The sequence below is a fragment of the Amphiura filiformis genome, chromosome 4 (assembly GCF_039555335.1).
Source record: "Amphiura filiformis chromosome 4, Afil_fr2py, whole genome shotgun sequence".
Classification (NCBI taxonomy): Eukaryota; Metazoa; Echinodermata; class Ophiuroidea; order Amphilepidida; family Amphiuridae; genus Amphiura; species Amphiura filiformis.
In genome coordinates this window covers 4163626-4180330 of record NC_092631.1, presented here as the reverse complement: position 1 = coordinate 4180330, position 16705 = coordinate 4163626, and the positions used below count along the sequence as shown (strand labels likewise).

General features: G+C 36.2%; 1 pseudogene; it reads right to left on the bottom strand.

The window, feature by feature from the left end:
• LOC140150481 (dynein beta chain, ciliary-like) overlaps positions 1-16705 on the bottom strand; it is a 111523-nt pseudogene that overhangs the window by 58527 nt on the left and 36291 nt on the right.

The following is a 16705-nucleotide window of genomic DNA, read 5'->3' as shown; positions in this document are numbered from 1 at the left end:
CCATTATTTCCAAAAAATTGCCAAATATAAAATGTGACTTTTATTGCCCCAGTATGGATTGAACTACGTTTTTATTTAGCAAAACGGGATAATACTTTTTGAATAAGAAAAATATAGTAACTATTATTCTGGATTATACATTGCAGTGCACCTACTATATAGTTGGTCAACCAACGGATGAAGCCAAACAATCACAATATTGATGTACTCAATGGTACCACATTAGGTGCCCCAAAAGCCCACCATGGGTACTCAAACATACTCAAATAGATAGCATAAAAACAAACAAGAGTCTGACTGTGTATGTCAAGGACATGCCTTTTGTTTATACACAACAGCAGGTGCTTTGGTTTCCTCTTTAGATCTATCATACCTATTCAATGCACTAATATAAATCACATTTAATTGATCACAATAATAAATACACACTACTATTGATACTTATTTCAAAACAGGTATCAGATTTTTTTTTCTTTTTGATTTCTCAAAAAGCTTTTCTTATATTTTATGAGCCAAGAAACGTAATCATGAAGTCCTTTTAAATAGAATAATGCTATAAATATTCCATGATACTCACAAAATGTTAGAAATATCAAAAACGTTTCAAATGGCTGCAGCTGTAACTTAAGGTGTTAAAATTGCATGATTTTCTTGCCTATACTTTAGGGCTTCAAGCATATAGGACAGTGAAAGTCAAATACAGTGGTAAAGATACAAATAAAGTGGTAAAGATACTTTTGCATGTGTGCATCATTTTGAACTGGTATGATGTACTGAGCAAAAAATAGAATTCAGTAAAATCTACATGCTGACCTGCTGACAATTTACAACAACAGCGCACAAAAATTTTCAATTTTACATAAAATTTACTAGTGCAATTGAAAAAATATGTTGATTTTGTAAATTCTGAAAAAATATAGGAATTATTGGAAATTTTGTAACAATGCCTCATTTCAAATGTTTAGTTTTAGTTTTGGTTTTGGTTTTGGTCACGTGGTTTCCTATTGTCCTGCCTAACCACTTGAATCATAAGATATCAAACTCATTGTTTCTACCTTTTGCTTAAAGGGGGATATGGGCCGGGAGAGAGAGAAACAGATGAGAGAGAGCATTGGAAGTGAAAGAGAAGGGGAGGAGAGCTGGAGATGAAGATATCGAATGTAGGGGAGGAGGAGGGGGAAAGGGGTAATTTAGGGAAGAGGTGGTTATATAGGGAGGGGAGCCCCTCTTAAAGAGGTATGGGTTGTGCTTCCGGGATAATAAACTAATTCATAATCAAATCATCTCCATGCATCGTTTATGTTTCATACAAACAAACAAATCCCCCACCTGCCCCATCCTTCAATATACGCGCATGTATATGATTTCTAGGCCTAGAACTCGTGAGTGTAATATGCCACCTACCTTCGACAGAGAGCATCAACTGTCGTCCGCGGGATAGATTTCCGATATCAATCATGATAATAATTATGTTAGCACAATAGGCTATTGTATACTTCTGGTTATAAACCCTATACTCACGGCTGTTTGATGTGATCATTTATTAATTTTTCAAACAAAACATCATGTACAACCAAATTTAAGGCTTAAACAGCTAAAAGCGATACCGTGCTAATGTTTACAGATGCTTATGAGTCATTTTCAACTTTAAAATTCCTTCTTTTACAAAATTATTCACTTTTACAGCATATTTTTAAGCTTTTTGGATATAAAATGTATCTATTTATGACAAAATTGGTGGCGCTATTTAGTTACTAGAAATTACTCCTTCAAGCTTTTAATACAAACTTTTTGTTTTATTTTTTGATAAAATATATTTATAAATTTTCTTTGCTGCCTGTTTCACCTATTCCATCTATTTTAAAGGCAGAATTGATCACCTACCCCTTGCAAATTAAGAAATATGATTTAGGATAAATAGCGCCATCTATAGTTTGCATTTAGTTAATAATGAAGCCAATTCTATTTACATCAAACAACCGTGTACTGTGTCCTCCCAGCATAATAGTGTTATGATTGCAGACCAGATCAGCTCTACTTTTTAATCCCTTGATTTTTGGTTTCTGAACAAAAGAGAAACCAAAACTAAAGATTTGAAATGAGGGACTATAGGAAAGTAGGACGAGTTCAAAAATTTAGGACAAATAGGAAATATATGGCTTCTTGAAGCCCTGTTATAATACTTACTTGTGTTGTAGACCCTCTAATTTGTCATACAAGCCTGGTTTATTAGTTGCTTCCACCACATTGGGTGTCTTTCCAGCATCAAGCAACAATTCCTAAATATAGACAAACAACAAAATTGAACACTTTAAAACTTCTGCAATAAACATGCATCACTCTCAATTGTATTTGTTACAATTTGGCCAAGATATGTAAGCAAGCAAGGCTCTGATGACAGCTTATTTTATAAACAATACCACATGCATCCTGTGCATTTAGCACTGCAGTCAAAGCGTATCTAAGCACATCATATTGTACATACTTGGGCATAGCATAGCAGTTGCCATAGCATGCATATACATGCCTGTTAGCTGGGGGACCCCACAAATTCCCTCAAAAAGGTCCACTCTTCAGGGTAAAAACGTCCAGGGACCACTTTTTCACATTAATTGAACTGTTCAAAATAGAAAATATTTTTGTGGGGTGTGAAGTCCACTTTTTGCATGAAAGATGGGTTGTTTTTTTTTTTTTTTTTTTGGGGGTGGGGAGGTCCTCAATTTTGGAATTCCATGAATCCTACATACATCCCTGTGCTTATACATGGACACAGGGTGATAAAGAGTCAATATCAGGGTGCTTATGAAGCATACTTATAAGCATGCAGCCACACATTTAGAATATCAGGGTGCTTATGAAGCGTACTTATAGGCATCCACCCATGCATGTCCATATAAGGGGATGGTAGCATACATGTACATAGGTGAACATGAAACATACATACCTTAAAATCTGTATCTATATTATCAAACCGTTTGGAGTCTTCTGGCAACTGGTTACGGATATCCTCAGACCCAATGAAAATGCTCTCAAGATGTGACCATGTTCTTTGGACTTCAAACCATATGGAGATGACAGAATCTGCTGTAGACAGCTTCTTCTGCCAACCAGATACTTCTTCCAGGAAATGGGCAATGTATTTGGAGGTCATCAAATTCTGCAGTTGAACCTGTTATGTCAAAAACAAATTAAAGTACAAAGTTTCATTTTAACACAATAATTACCGAATCTATAATAAATAACGGAGTTGGAAAACTTTCCGTCATAAAAACTTGAAGAGTGGTGATGCTTTTGAAAACTGAATTTTTGCAAAGCTAATCATTCACCCAGTTACGCTGTATATTCACCTCATTTTTTTCAATCTTAGCAATTAAAGTCCAAATGAGCAAAAAATGCTTAAAATACACATGTTGCAATAACTGCGTCAGATGATGTTTTTGGCAGTTTGTAAATGGGTAGATATTATTTCCCAAAAAAGTCTCTGTTAGAATGAGATTACAAAGACTAATAAATGATTTGATTTAAAAAGACAGTATCATCTTCTTCTTTGTTGTTCCCATCGCCTCCACTCGTTTCTCTTCCCTCTTTCACCTGTCCCCTTTTCCCCGTTTAGCTCATGTCCCTCTTTCCCCATTCCCTCTGGCAGCTGGTAAGGTGAAGTCCACGACACAATGAAATTGCCGGGTTTCTAATCCACAACCTTCTGATCATCGAATCCTGTACCACTGTATCACTATGTCCAGGCACACATGGGTGGCTTGGACTATAGCAATAAGAGATGATTATAGAATAAACTAAAAAAATATTTTAACAGCTAATCGGAAATTTTTTAACTTAGTTCGGAAAGATATTGGCGCAGACGTGTGCAGCAAACAAAAAAACCACAACGAATCACATACTGGAGAGTGGTGATAGCTCGTTTGATGGACATGTGGGCTATGGGCGTGTGGTATGCTTGTTCACACCAATCATGTATCAGCCTGCTATTACTTGACACACCATATTGGATGTGGGTAATCAAATACACACTCAAATAGCCAGCAATTGGCTGGTTGAGTATGTTTTGATGGTCGGGCACAATCAGTGTTTTTCATAAAAGTTTTTTTGGTAAAAGTCCTCCTGAAAAGATGTATAACCAGTATTATAAATCTGTGTGACAATACTACAAGGATATTGCCTTACTTGATTATCTTCTAGTGTTTCTATTAACTCTTCATTGGCAACCAACATGGAAACACTTGTCCTAGGATGCTTGTCATAGCCAAACTCCATTGTTGTCCACGTAGAGTCCAGTTCCTTCAACACCTTCTCCATACTCATTTCTTTGACGGCCTTGTCTACAATGTTGCGGACTTCGTCCTCAAAGTTGTGCAGGTTAAGGTTCAGCAAATCTGACAGGTTGGTGTTCTCATCCATGGCAAATTTCACCTAGGTTCATTCATAAAAAAAAAAAATTTAAATCTTGTAGGTTGACATATTTCATATACTTGAAACATAACTTATCAGATCAAATGTGGACACATGTTATTTTCAGACAATGTTAATTTGACACAACACAACCCCATCATAAAGCATAATTTCAAGTTGCCAGTCCACATCTGTGGACTTCATTTTTTTCTATTAACATCAGGCAGTCAAACACACTAGACATCTTAACATCAAACCTCGAACACATGCACATCAACAATAATTACCTTAGTGGCATTCATAAGCTGCTGCCAATGCCTGTCCCTAATGGCAGGGTTCTGCAATTCGCTCACAGCTCTCAATGACGTCAACATGTTCTTGACAGTGCCTTCCAACCCACCATATGCATCCCATGCTCTCATTTCCTTGTCCAAGGTCCGTATGTCCTTGGCAAACTTCTTACAGTCCATTTCCATCTGCTCTACATTGATGTCTTGCCAGAGTGTGGTCTTCCAGTCGTCTATACTTGATCGCACTATTGTGACCATGTCCCAGAGTGCTTTCAAGAGGCGAATCTGGAGGAACGCAGAATATTATTACAAAGTAGACAATAAGAATAATGGTTAGTATTGAACAGCAAATATGCAAACCACATTATTTACCCAAGCAGATATAATCCTCATGCGACCTAACACCAAATGGAACCGCCCTGACTGCAGCCTTCAAAATACATTGACCACCCATATTGCAACCATCCTGGGAACTGTCGCAGCCAGACAGTGCAGCCAGGATTAAATTGAGTAGCTGGACCAAAACGGAGCCGTTCTGTTAGAGCACAGCCTATTTGTACTCCCATACCTTAAGTAAAAATAGCACAACAGAGACAGTTGCTTTACATTTTACTACTCTCAATGTAAAATAAAGTATATGCTGCTGGAGATCAGACCTACCTCTCTTCTGCAGGCCTTGAGTTGTTTATAGTCTGGCACATTCACTTCAAACAGTCCAGCCGAATCCTGTAATTTATTCATGTCAGTTTCCATGGCAAAAATCTCTGCATGACATCTATCTATGGTGGCATAGGGTTTATCAAAGTCAAATATGAATGGAGCCTCTTTGCGGAACTTCTCCCTGAACGTGTGCTGCTTGACGTCAAACGAGGTGCAGTTGCGACGGATGATGGACACCTCGTTGGCCTGCAGCGGCGCCACCTGTTGCTTGACGGTGATGGCGATCTTCTTGGTGTTGTTCCATTGTTCAGGTAGATCCTACCATGGTAAATTAAAGAAGCAAAAAAAAATTAAAATTGAAGAAATCAGATACATAAGATTATTATGTGACCGTGGACAAAAGTACTAGCAGGGTGGTCTACCACCCCAAGAGTGTGTCCCTGTTTTACGGACCTCTGCAATACACATTTTTGCTTCTAATGCCCAAACTGTTGGATCAATTTGATAGGTTTTCATGTAAGGTTGTAATTATCATTTGATAAATGCGGACTCATCTTTTATCTAGCCTAAAGCATTCTGCAATAAGAAGAGCAGCTATGCCCTATATGCTTATCCAGTCGTTTATACTTTGATACCTTAAACAAGCCTGACTAAAGGGGCAGCCTCACCCCCAACTTACTGCAAAGAAATGACATTTTTTTACCTAGGACTACATGTATGTAATGTTTGTGTGCATAAACTTTCTCAGAGAGTTTGTTGTTCAAAATGACAAAGGCATCATCCATATTCTATTTTCTGTCTGTCAGCAGACAGAAATTACAACACAGTGGACTATGGGGCACTGTGATACAAGAAATTACGCATAACTCACAAATTCAATGTCTGAATCGACTGAAATTTTGGAAATTAGCTTTTTTCATGTATATCTATTGAACGGTACCTTAAAAAGAGGATGCTAAGATCACAAAATGTCCTTGAAATCTGTTCACTCTTTATTCAAGTTTCATAGCAAAATGAAGCAACTAAAGAATTCTCACCTGCAACTGAGTGTGGACCTCCTCTGACATTTCTTGATCATATGTCTTGAGGAGCTCTATAGTCTGTTTAAGTGGCTCAAACATCTGATCTGTGCTGGATTGCCGAGTTTTAACCTCCATCAGATGACCCATGCAGTCCACCAGACCATTATAATCACCTTCTTCTACCTCCTTCGTCAGTCCCGAGTTGGCAACTTTGATGAACTCTTGAAGCTCACTCAAGCTATATGAGAAAAAAAGGAGAACTCACAAGTTGAAAGACTGTGACCAAATGTTGCTTGCTTGAAGGGGCCTAGCCAGCTTTCTTGGTCAGGGGGGATAACAAATTTTTGGGCAAAGAAATTCCTGGTTATATCATTTTCACCCTATATATCAGTGGGATATATATATACCACTGTTTATAGAGAGACTGTATCACTGTAAAATGTGCGCATGCAGCATTCAAACATTTGTTGGGTATTTTACACTATTTTGGCCCATGATCAGAGTTAATTTTGGTGGAAAACAGGCTCTGTGTCCCTTTTCTTTTCCCAGGCGGCGGATGACATGATCGAGCCGGCAACTCGTGAAACCGCCCGGCCGTATGGCATTTTCCATATACTCGGCTAGTTTTGTGGGGTTCATTATCGAACCCCAACGGTTTTAGCTTGTATTTATATTATTTATCAACATAGGCCTATTTGTTTGTGACATTTCAAGCGTTTTAAAATTTCAAAATAATCCCATTCAATTACACGGTTGACGATGAAAATTTACTGAATTTAGGGACTGCACGTCATACACCACCTGTCTTTTCCGTTGCCTTCCTCACTATCTCTTTTATTTTTGTCTGGGGGCATTTTTCTCTTCCACTTTTTATTGGGGGGTGGGCACTCTGCTCAAATGATGTCAGAAATAATTGATTATCCTACCTATTTGTGACGTGATCAATTAGATGCTGTTTGAACATGAAGCTCCATTTCTTGATGATGTTAAGTAAGGCTTGCTTGAACGGTTTCCCATCAACTCGGAACCAGCAATCAAATACTTGCACTGCATCAAGCTCGTCAACTTCACTGTAGATCTTTTCGTAAGAATCAACCTAACGGGATAATATCACATATAAGAAAAAGCTAAATTATTATTATAATAATAATAAATAATAAACAAAGATTTAATATAGCGCCCTATGCAGAAAAGCCTCAAGGTGCTTTACAGAGAAAACAATGCAAAACCTTAAAAATTACCAAATATAACTTAAACTTACACATGATATAACATGATAATATACACAAAATACATTAATATTACTATAACATGATAATATAGAAAGCAATTAAGGAGGCACACAGGATCACTAATTATCCATTATTATTCACCTCATAACTCGAAAACTATTTATGGAAAGTATATAAAAGTATACATTTTTTGAAAGGAAATGAGCTCATAAATCCATTTAAAATGTCAGTTTTGGGTCAAAAGTACAATTTTCGAGAAAATCCCCAAAAAGCGGCTTTTTTGACCAAAAATTTTGGTCCGCCATAAAAAATTATTTGAAAATCAAAACTGTAAAACATGAATTTTATTAATTTAGACAAATAAATCTAGAAAGTGTTTTTTTATTTTTTCGAAATTTTGCTTAGTTTTTAAAATATAGGCAAAAAATCAGTAAAAACGTGTGACCCGTGTTCAAATTTTTGAATCATGGGTGATAAAAAAGTTCAGGCCCTAATTTAAAAAATGAAAAACACTATCTAGATTTTGGCCATATCTAAACGTTTGACTTAAAAACTTACCTCAGTGATGCTTCATTTAGGCGCTATGGCGGACCAAAAATGGTTTAAAGTGGTCAGAAGTGAACTTGCCGAAAATCGCGATTTAGAAAAATACAGCGATTTTGGTGATTTAGAAGGTAAAATATACATTATCCGTGCACATTCGGCAGATGTTTATCCACATGGTGTAGCCATTTTATTTACTTCAGTCTTGTTTCCATGGTGCAGCAGAGCGTCCGCAAAAGGTCCGGCAAGGCAGCGTCAGCGTCGGCGTTGAGGAGCGACTGGGCGCAGCGGACAGACAGACAGGTTACGCGAATAAATTGCACAGTGCATGGTCGTGTTGCCGCGAATGAAACCATGATTATTTAAGCTAATTTTGTCCTGTTCCGTATAAAAAAAAGATCATGCTCTGTATTAAAATTTGCGGACATCAGAACATTAAAAGTAGCATAGAATAACTGACAAGCAATTATTTTAGCAGATAATCAGGAAGTTTTATGAAATGAAGAATAAATTGAGACATAATCATGATAATTGCAATTTCTGTTTTGTCCTAATTTTCATAACTAGCGGGATACCCGCGCTTCGCGCGGGTCCCCGCTAGATGAGTAAATGGGAGCGATCACTAAAACAGGAGGAATTACTGAAAAGGTAGAATCATTGAAAAGGTAAATTTTATTTTTCTAAACCTGTCCCTTCTGGCAGTTCCATTTAGCTTCTTTCTTTCTTTTAAGTTTCTTCTACATGGGCCTAGTTTGTTCCCACTGAAAAACATTGCTATTTAGTTTGTGATTTTCCGTTTCCATGTTATTTATTTATTTAGGCCTAACCGCATTCCCATTATGTTCCAAATCTGTCCTTTCTTACGTTTCCCTTTTAGCTTCTTTTTTATGCTGCTTAGCCTGTGATTTCCCGTTTCCATGTTATTTATTTAATTCTGTTCTCATTATTTTAGCTTCTTTTTTCTTATATTTCCTGATTAATTTTAATCTAATTTTAGCTTTTTTTTCTTACGTTTGCTGATTAGTTTCTTTCTTTCCTTCTTTATTTTGCCCCCGTTTCATTTAGTTACTGTCACCTTTTCAGTTTCTTCTATATAGATCTATTTTGTTCCATATATGATATTTTCCGTTTCCATGTTATTTATTTATTGATGTTATTTATTATTATTTATTATTTTATAAATCTACCCTTTCTTACGTTTGTCCTTTTAGCTTTGGCTTTTTTTTCTACATAGGCCTATTTTGTTCCCAGTTTTCATATTTCCTGTTTAGCGTGTGATTTCCCATTTGCATTTAATTATGTTCTCATTATTTTAGCTTCCTTTTTTCATGAATTATTTTTCTCTGGCACGGAAAGTTGGCCTATGTATATGCGTGCGCGTCACATCCCTTGTACGCCAACGCAATAACGCCAACGCACTGCCAGTTAGTTACGGCATGCGCTACCACTGAGTTTCGACAATAAAAAAGCCCGGGAAAAAAACACCCGGTTTTAACCATATTTCTTGACCGTTTTCAACCAAATGCATTTCCCGTATTATATTCCTCAATCTCCCGTATGCATTTGGCTGTACCGTTTTCAACCAAATGCATTTCCGTATTATATTCCTCAATCTCCCGTATGAATTTGGCTGTAAAACTAAACGACGTTTCATAGGCCTAGAATAAATAATGAAATTGTACACTGACTGTCTCCACCTCGGGTCTCCTGATTCACGCGTCGTAGCCTTAATCTCTTGGCTGCCAACCTCGATGCAGTGGCGGAAAATAGGGCGCGTAGCTCTGCGTAGGGACGAAGAGCTCTTAAGATCATTAATAAATTATGCGCTGTTGTGCATCTAGATAGCCTGAATCATTTCTTGGCCACCTCGCAGTTGGCAGAAAAGCGGGCAATGTTGCTCTGCGTGATGGTTTTTTGGAAATATTATTACGCGGTTCACACTAACCTTATTACCCACAATGCCACTGCGATCGATTTTGCATAGCAACACTACAGTTTTTTATGTTATTCTCTTAGTTACCATCAATTTTTGCAAAAACGAATGTCCGATGGAAAAATGGCAATATGTACCCGATCAATATACCACTAAATCAAAGCCGAAAGTCTAGGCAATTCGGAGAACACTCGCACACAAGATGGGCAACCTTCCTTTTATTTATATAGATTTTGCTTTAAAAATGCAATGTTTTTAATTTATCGTTTTTGGTGATTTTCTTCTTTTTTTTTTTTTTTTTTTTGGTGTTGACAAATATTGCATTTTTATGTTCATTGTCCTTTTCTGAACCATAAACATGATGTTGTTACTACTTGTTGCTTTTTCTTGAGAGGCACCACCGCGGCCCGTCCGCGCCAAAGATAGGGGCCTAGGCATTTTAACGCCCGTTATAGCTAGGCCTACCTACATCACATGTGTCGCATTACTCAATATACCGTTTTTGTTATTGTAACTGTTTGTTGTTATCTTATTTTATTTTTAACTTTTTACGGAATATCAAACACGTACAAAAGTCATAGGCCTATTATAGGCCTAAAGGCAATAAAGTTGTAAAATTTTGTACCGCATAAAAAGTGAATAAAATACAACAACAAAATTTTTTTTAAAAAGTGTGTCTGTTGTTGTTTTCAATCAAATAAACGTGTAAAAAGTGGGGTAAAAGTTGTAATATGTCTTGAATAAACGTCTTGTAAAACGGACAAAAAGTAGGCCTATATGTTAAACGGGCAAAACACGGAGAGGTCACAAGAAAACTGAAAAACACAGAAATTGACATAGCCTAACAAAACCAAATTTCAAAAGTAGAAAACGAAACACTTATGGCTTTAAATTAGATTGTGGTTTATGCAGTAGGCCTACCATATATAGGTATCATGCTATAAAGAGCGTTTTAAAACACTGCATGAAAACATTCACGAAAAATGCTTTAAAGCAGTTTACCTTTTAAAGTATACAGAAAACATTATAAACGTGAAAGTTGAAAGCCAGACAAACATTGCAAATAAAAAGGCATTCGCCAAAACATTCGCAAAAAAGTGTTGTAAAACCAAAAGCCTTTATCGCAATCATGGCATATGGTAGACCTAATAGGCCTACTAATGGAAATGTAGTTAAAATGGGTTATGAAAAAAGCACGAATTTGCATTTTCGATTATATTTCTCGTTTGAAATTATTATTTAGCATTAAAACATTCATGAAAATGTTTTCATACACGCGTGCTCGCTATGCCGATTTCAAATATCGACATTTTTGACATAGAGTTGTAGGCCTATGCCTAGATGGTCAATATGATGTATTGAAATGTCAACGTTTTTGACATTGCGTTAATGGTCAATCAGGAGTAGAGAATCTTAAATCCGTGTTTTAATAACACTTTGAAACATTATTCAGGGCCTTAGGTATCTAATATAGGCCTACCGGTAGTAACTGCTTGCCTATTTTTATGGTCTTCAAAATTAAGACGAGACTGAACGACCGCAGAGGCCCCCGAACCAAGGCTGGGACTGCATAAAATGTAAGCTAATAATAATAGGCCTATATTCTTGTCCAACTACACCAACTTGGTAAATCAAATAATAACAATGAAATGAATGAATGAATGAATGAATGAATGAATGAATGAATGAATGAATGAATGAATGAATGAATAAATGAATGAAATAAAACAAATTTTTAAACATAAAATAATAAGCCTAATGATGTACACGGGCTAAGTCTAGCCTACTAGGAAAATATTTAGGGCCTACGTTTTCTATCTATCTACCAGATTGCGTCATCATTACAGGGCTTCTTACTGGTAACTACTTCTTACAGATAAATTTCATCTTTTCAAGTTCAGAATGAAACTTGAAAAACAAAACAAAACAAACAAAAAATTCACTATTATGTTCATATAAAAAAAAACACTTTATACCACTATATCAGCACTTTTTTTGGCGAAATTTATCGAGTAGGCCTACTGATTCTGGGACGGGGACGGTGGTGGTCTGTCGGCCCGCAGTTTCGCAATGCAAATGGTGCAAGCTTTACCGACCTTGGAAGAGATCAATACCGTCACGATAAACGGTAGTGATCGCGATTAGCGACTCAAGCGCCTCAATCAGCAATCACCTCGCCCATCCAGTTTACCATGTGTGCGTGTCTTTGCTAGCTGTATCGCCGCAGTATGCAGCACGAGAACGCGATCTATTGCGGAAAACAATGATTTATTTGCTTTTGCATTTTGACGAATTTTTAATGAAAAGGGGTCTTTAAAATAGCTTTTCTTATGGTTCAAATTTTAAGATTTCTTTAAAATCTATTAATGACAAGATAAAATACGGTTTGAAGATGACATTAGTGATGAAAACTCAATTTTGGCCATGTAACACTTTATTGATCCTGTGTGCATCCTTAAGTATATCAAGGTACAAACAAGAAAGTTGAGAGCTTTTGAGCATTAAATATTTTCGCTATTGGCAATTTACAAACAGTATATTGTACTCATCTACACATGGCAGCTATTGCACTTGCCCACTCCTAGCAATATGCAGTCGATATTTGCAAGTTTTTGTTTTTTAGCTGAGTTGAACCATGGAGGTATATAAATAAATGGAGAATGATCTAGCCAAGCATCTTTTGTACTACGTTGGTTATGACCAATTATTGTTGAATAGGCAATTTCAGGGAATATTGATTTATGCTAAGCTGATTACATTGTTAAGTCTGTTTCACTGGTCATTTATTTAAATGCAGTTACTTATAATGTTTATTGGAAAGTGCTCATGTTTCAGAAAATTTGATATCAAATTGTCATTTTCGTCAAAAAATTGCATTGAAATCAGCCTTTTTGAATAAAATAGTACACCCTATCTGTAGGCCTATATCTGTGGTCATATTGTGACTAGCTACATTTTGGTCATGATTCGTGAAAAATTAAATTAGGCTATGACCCCCTATTTTTCTTTCCAAAAAGTTATGACCCCCCCCCCATATAGGCCTATTTGGAACCCCCTCTCTAAAGAAAATGATGGCCCCTAATAATATTAATAATCATTTAGGCCTAAATACTGATAATTATTTATTATAAAATGAGAAGTTTAATGATGATGAAAAGATTGTCTAATCATTGTCACTTTTACCTGAATTCCGAAGTACTTCCGGTAAATTTTACTCGCTCTTAACTCAAATGGCCCAAATTGGCCCAACATAATTTTTTCACAATCGGAAGGTAAAAATGTTTTGCTTTTATTTGCACTATATTTGAACTCCCTCAGACCCCTTAAAAGCTTAATATATGAACATGAAAACTAAGTATATTTGTCAAGTTACGGCACAACTAGTGTAGAAAACAGTTTCAGTAACTTGAGAACAGAACATCCGAATTTCATCGGGTTTTCGCACAATCATACATTGAAACTATAAGCTATCAAAACTTTGAACTTCGAACAGCTAATTGACTAGCTGACGTCATTATACAGTCTCTTTTACAAGCCTTCCGGTACAGGTCAATGTAGGGTCAATTCCTATGAGGAAATTTTGGGAGTGACGATCAATGAACCATGGTAGAGTCTCATAACCATCGTGGAGATCAATAGCTTGGCTGAAGTGGCTGGTTCATTCAAGTTTGGTGACTCATTGAATAGAGGTAACGGGATAATCTCCACTTAGGAGATTAGAATTCTGGCGATCATTCTCCATTTATTTATATACCTCCATGGTTGAACGTTGAAAGCATGGAAATTAAGGTTCCGCAAAAATTCCCACTTACTTGTACAGTAATTGATTATGCTACTGTTTGCATCAAAAGGCTCAATTTTGATGTACATAATTCTACAAAATGCTACAGAATTTATAGAATAGTACACATTACTTTTATATCATGTAAACCCAAACGTGTTTCAAAGGTAGAAATTTAACAATTGCTGCAATTGTCACCAACAAGAAATTTCATCTTGCTCTAAAGTACAGATTTTTAATTCAAATTAAACTACCTGCTTGAGGATGTTGTCAAATGCACCTCCCTACCAGCCTTTAAATCTGCTGTTTGTCATCACCTCATGTAGCCTTGTCTCCTTTTGATTTTCTTTCATTTCGTTTGGTCTCCTTTTATTTCTCCATTGTCCTTAAATGTATTTTTTTAAATTGTTTTGATGTAATGGGCATCCCTTTAATTTAGTGGTTTCACTATTGGGCTTGTCCATGCTTTCTAGCCTATTGTTATAAATATAAATAAAATAAAAAAAAACATCATGTAACATATGTTGCATGTGTATTTCCATCACTCTTACCTGTTCCTTGAACTGATCCAGCGTAGGCGGACACTCAGGAACTCCTTCCTCAGCATGGGCTTCAATCTCCTCTGTCGTCAACACATGATTATAGAGCAAGAATTGACGCATAAATTCCTTCCTGTCATCCACCCACAGATAGGCGTAGTTGTCAAAGGAATTACGGTATTCTTGGGCTTTGCTCATGATGGTCTGCACACGGTCCATCAGTTCTTGACGCATCTCTGAGAGTTCTAACATATCTTCCAGATCACTCTGTTCAAGAGAATTAATCAAGATCATGGTTCAAATAATAGACCATTTCAGTAATTGGGATAATCCATTTAAAGTTCACACTCCCCCTGGGGAAGATTTTGGAATTATTTACTACTGGGGGAGTATGAATTTCAAATGGAATTATCACATTAACCAACTCTTTATGAAACTCACCCTCTCTCTATGAATGAGTCAGGTTGAATCTTTTTTAGAGGGTGTATGACATTCAAATGGAACTGCCTAATGTGTTCATTCCATTTAAAATTCATACCCCCATGTAGCATATATTTCCAAAATCTTGCACAGGGTTAGTGTGGAATAATAGCCCATTCCAGAAAGCCTCATCAATGGTATCATCCATCTTTTTGTATACTGATATTTTACACTTGTTAAATTTCATTCACAGCATGCCTTGTGTTATTAAAATAATCACATTTATAAGTTTAACTTCCTAGTCATGCCTAGAACAAGTTACCTGATAATGTTCCACGCTATTGTGTTCTGCCAGTCTCTTCACCAATGATGCCATTTTGTAGATGTCACTTACGAGCATCTCAAGCAAATCATAGAAACCATCAGAGACTCCATAATCCAATGATGGCACAAACACCATATCTGGAAGCTGAAGCAGTAATAAAGTAGAATATAGAAATCAATTACAAGTATCTTAAGTAAATCATAGAAACCATCAGAGACTCCATAATCCAACGATGGCACAAACACCATATCTGGAAGCTGAAGCAGAAATAAAGTAGAATATAGAAATCAATTACAAGTATCTTAAGTAAATCATAGAAACCATCAGAGACTCCATAATCCAACGATGGCACAAACACCATATCTGGAAGCTGAAGCAGAAATAAAGTAGAATATAGAAATCAATTACAAGTATCTTAAGTAAATCATAGAAACCATCAGAGACTCCATAATCCAACGATATGGCACAAACACCATATCTGGAAGCTGAAGCAGAAATAAAGTAGAATATAGAAATCAATTACAAGTATCTTAAGTAAATCATAGAAACCATCAGAGACTCCATAATCCAACGATATGGCACAAACACCATATCTGCAAGCTGAAGCAGAAATAAAGTAGAATATAGAAATCAATTACAAGTATCTTAAGTAAATCATAGAAACCATCAGAGACTCCATAATCCAACGATATGGCACAAACACCATATCTGCAAGCTGAAGCAGAAATAAAGTAGAATATAGAAATCAATTACAAGTATCTTAAGTAAATCATAGAAACCATCAGAGACTCCATAATCCAACGATATGGCACAAACACCATATCTGGAAGCTGAAGCAGAAATAAAGTAGAATATAGAAATCAATTACAAGTATCTTAAGTAAATCATAGAAACCATCAGAGACTCCATAATCCAACGATATGGCACAAACACCATATCTGGAAGCTGAAGCAGAAATAAAGTAGAATATAGAAATCAATTACAAGTATCTTAAGTAAATCATAGAAACCATCAGAGACTCCATAATCCAACGATATGGCACAAACACCATATCTGGAAGCTGAAGCAGAAATAAAGCAGAATATAGAAATCAATTACAAGTATCTTAAGTAAATCATAGAAACCATCAGAGACTCCATAATCCAACGATATGGCACAAACACCATATCTGGAAGCTGAAGCAGAAATAAAGTAGAATATAGAAATCAATTACAAGTATCTTAAGTAAATCATAGAAACCATCAGAGACTCCATAATCCAACGATGGCACAAACACCATATCTGGAAGCTGAAGCAGAAATAAAGTAGAATATAGAAATCAATTACAAGTATCTTAAGTAAATCATAGAAACCATCAGAGACTCCATAATCCAACGATATGGCACAAACACCATATCTGGAAGCTGAAGCAGTAATAAAGCAGAATACAGAAATCAATTACAAGTATCTTAAGTAAATCATAGAAACCATCAGAGACTCCATAATCCAACGATGGCACAAACACCATATCTGGAAGCTGAAGCAGAAATAAAGTAGAATATAGAAATCAATTA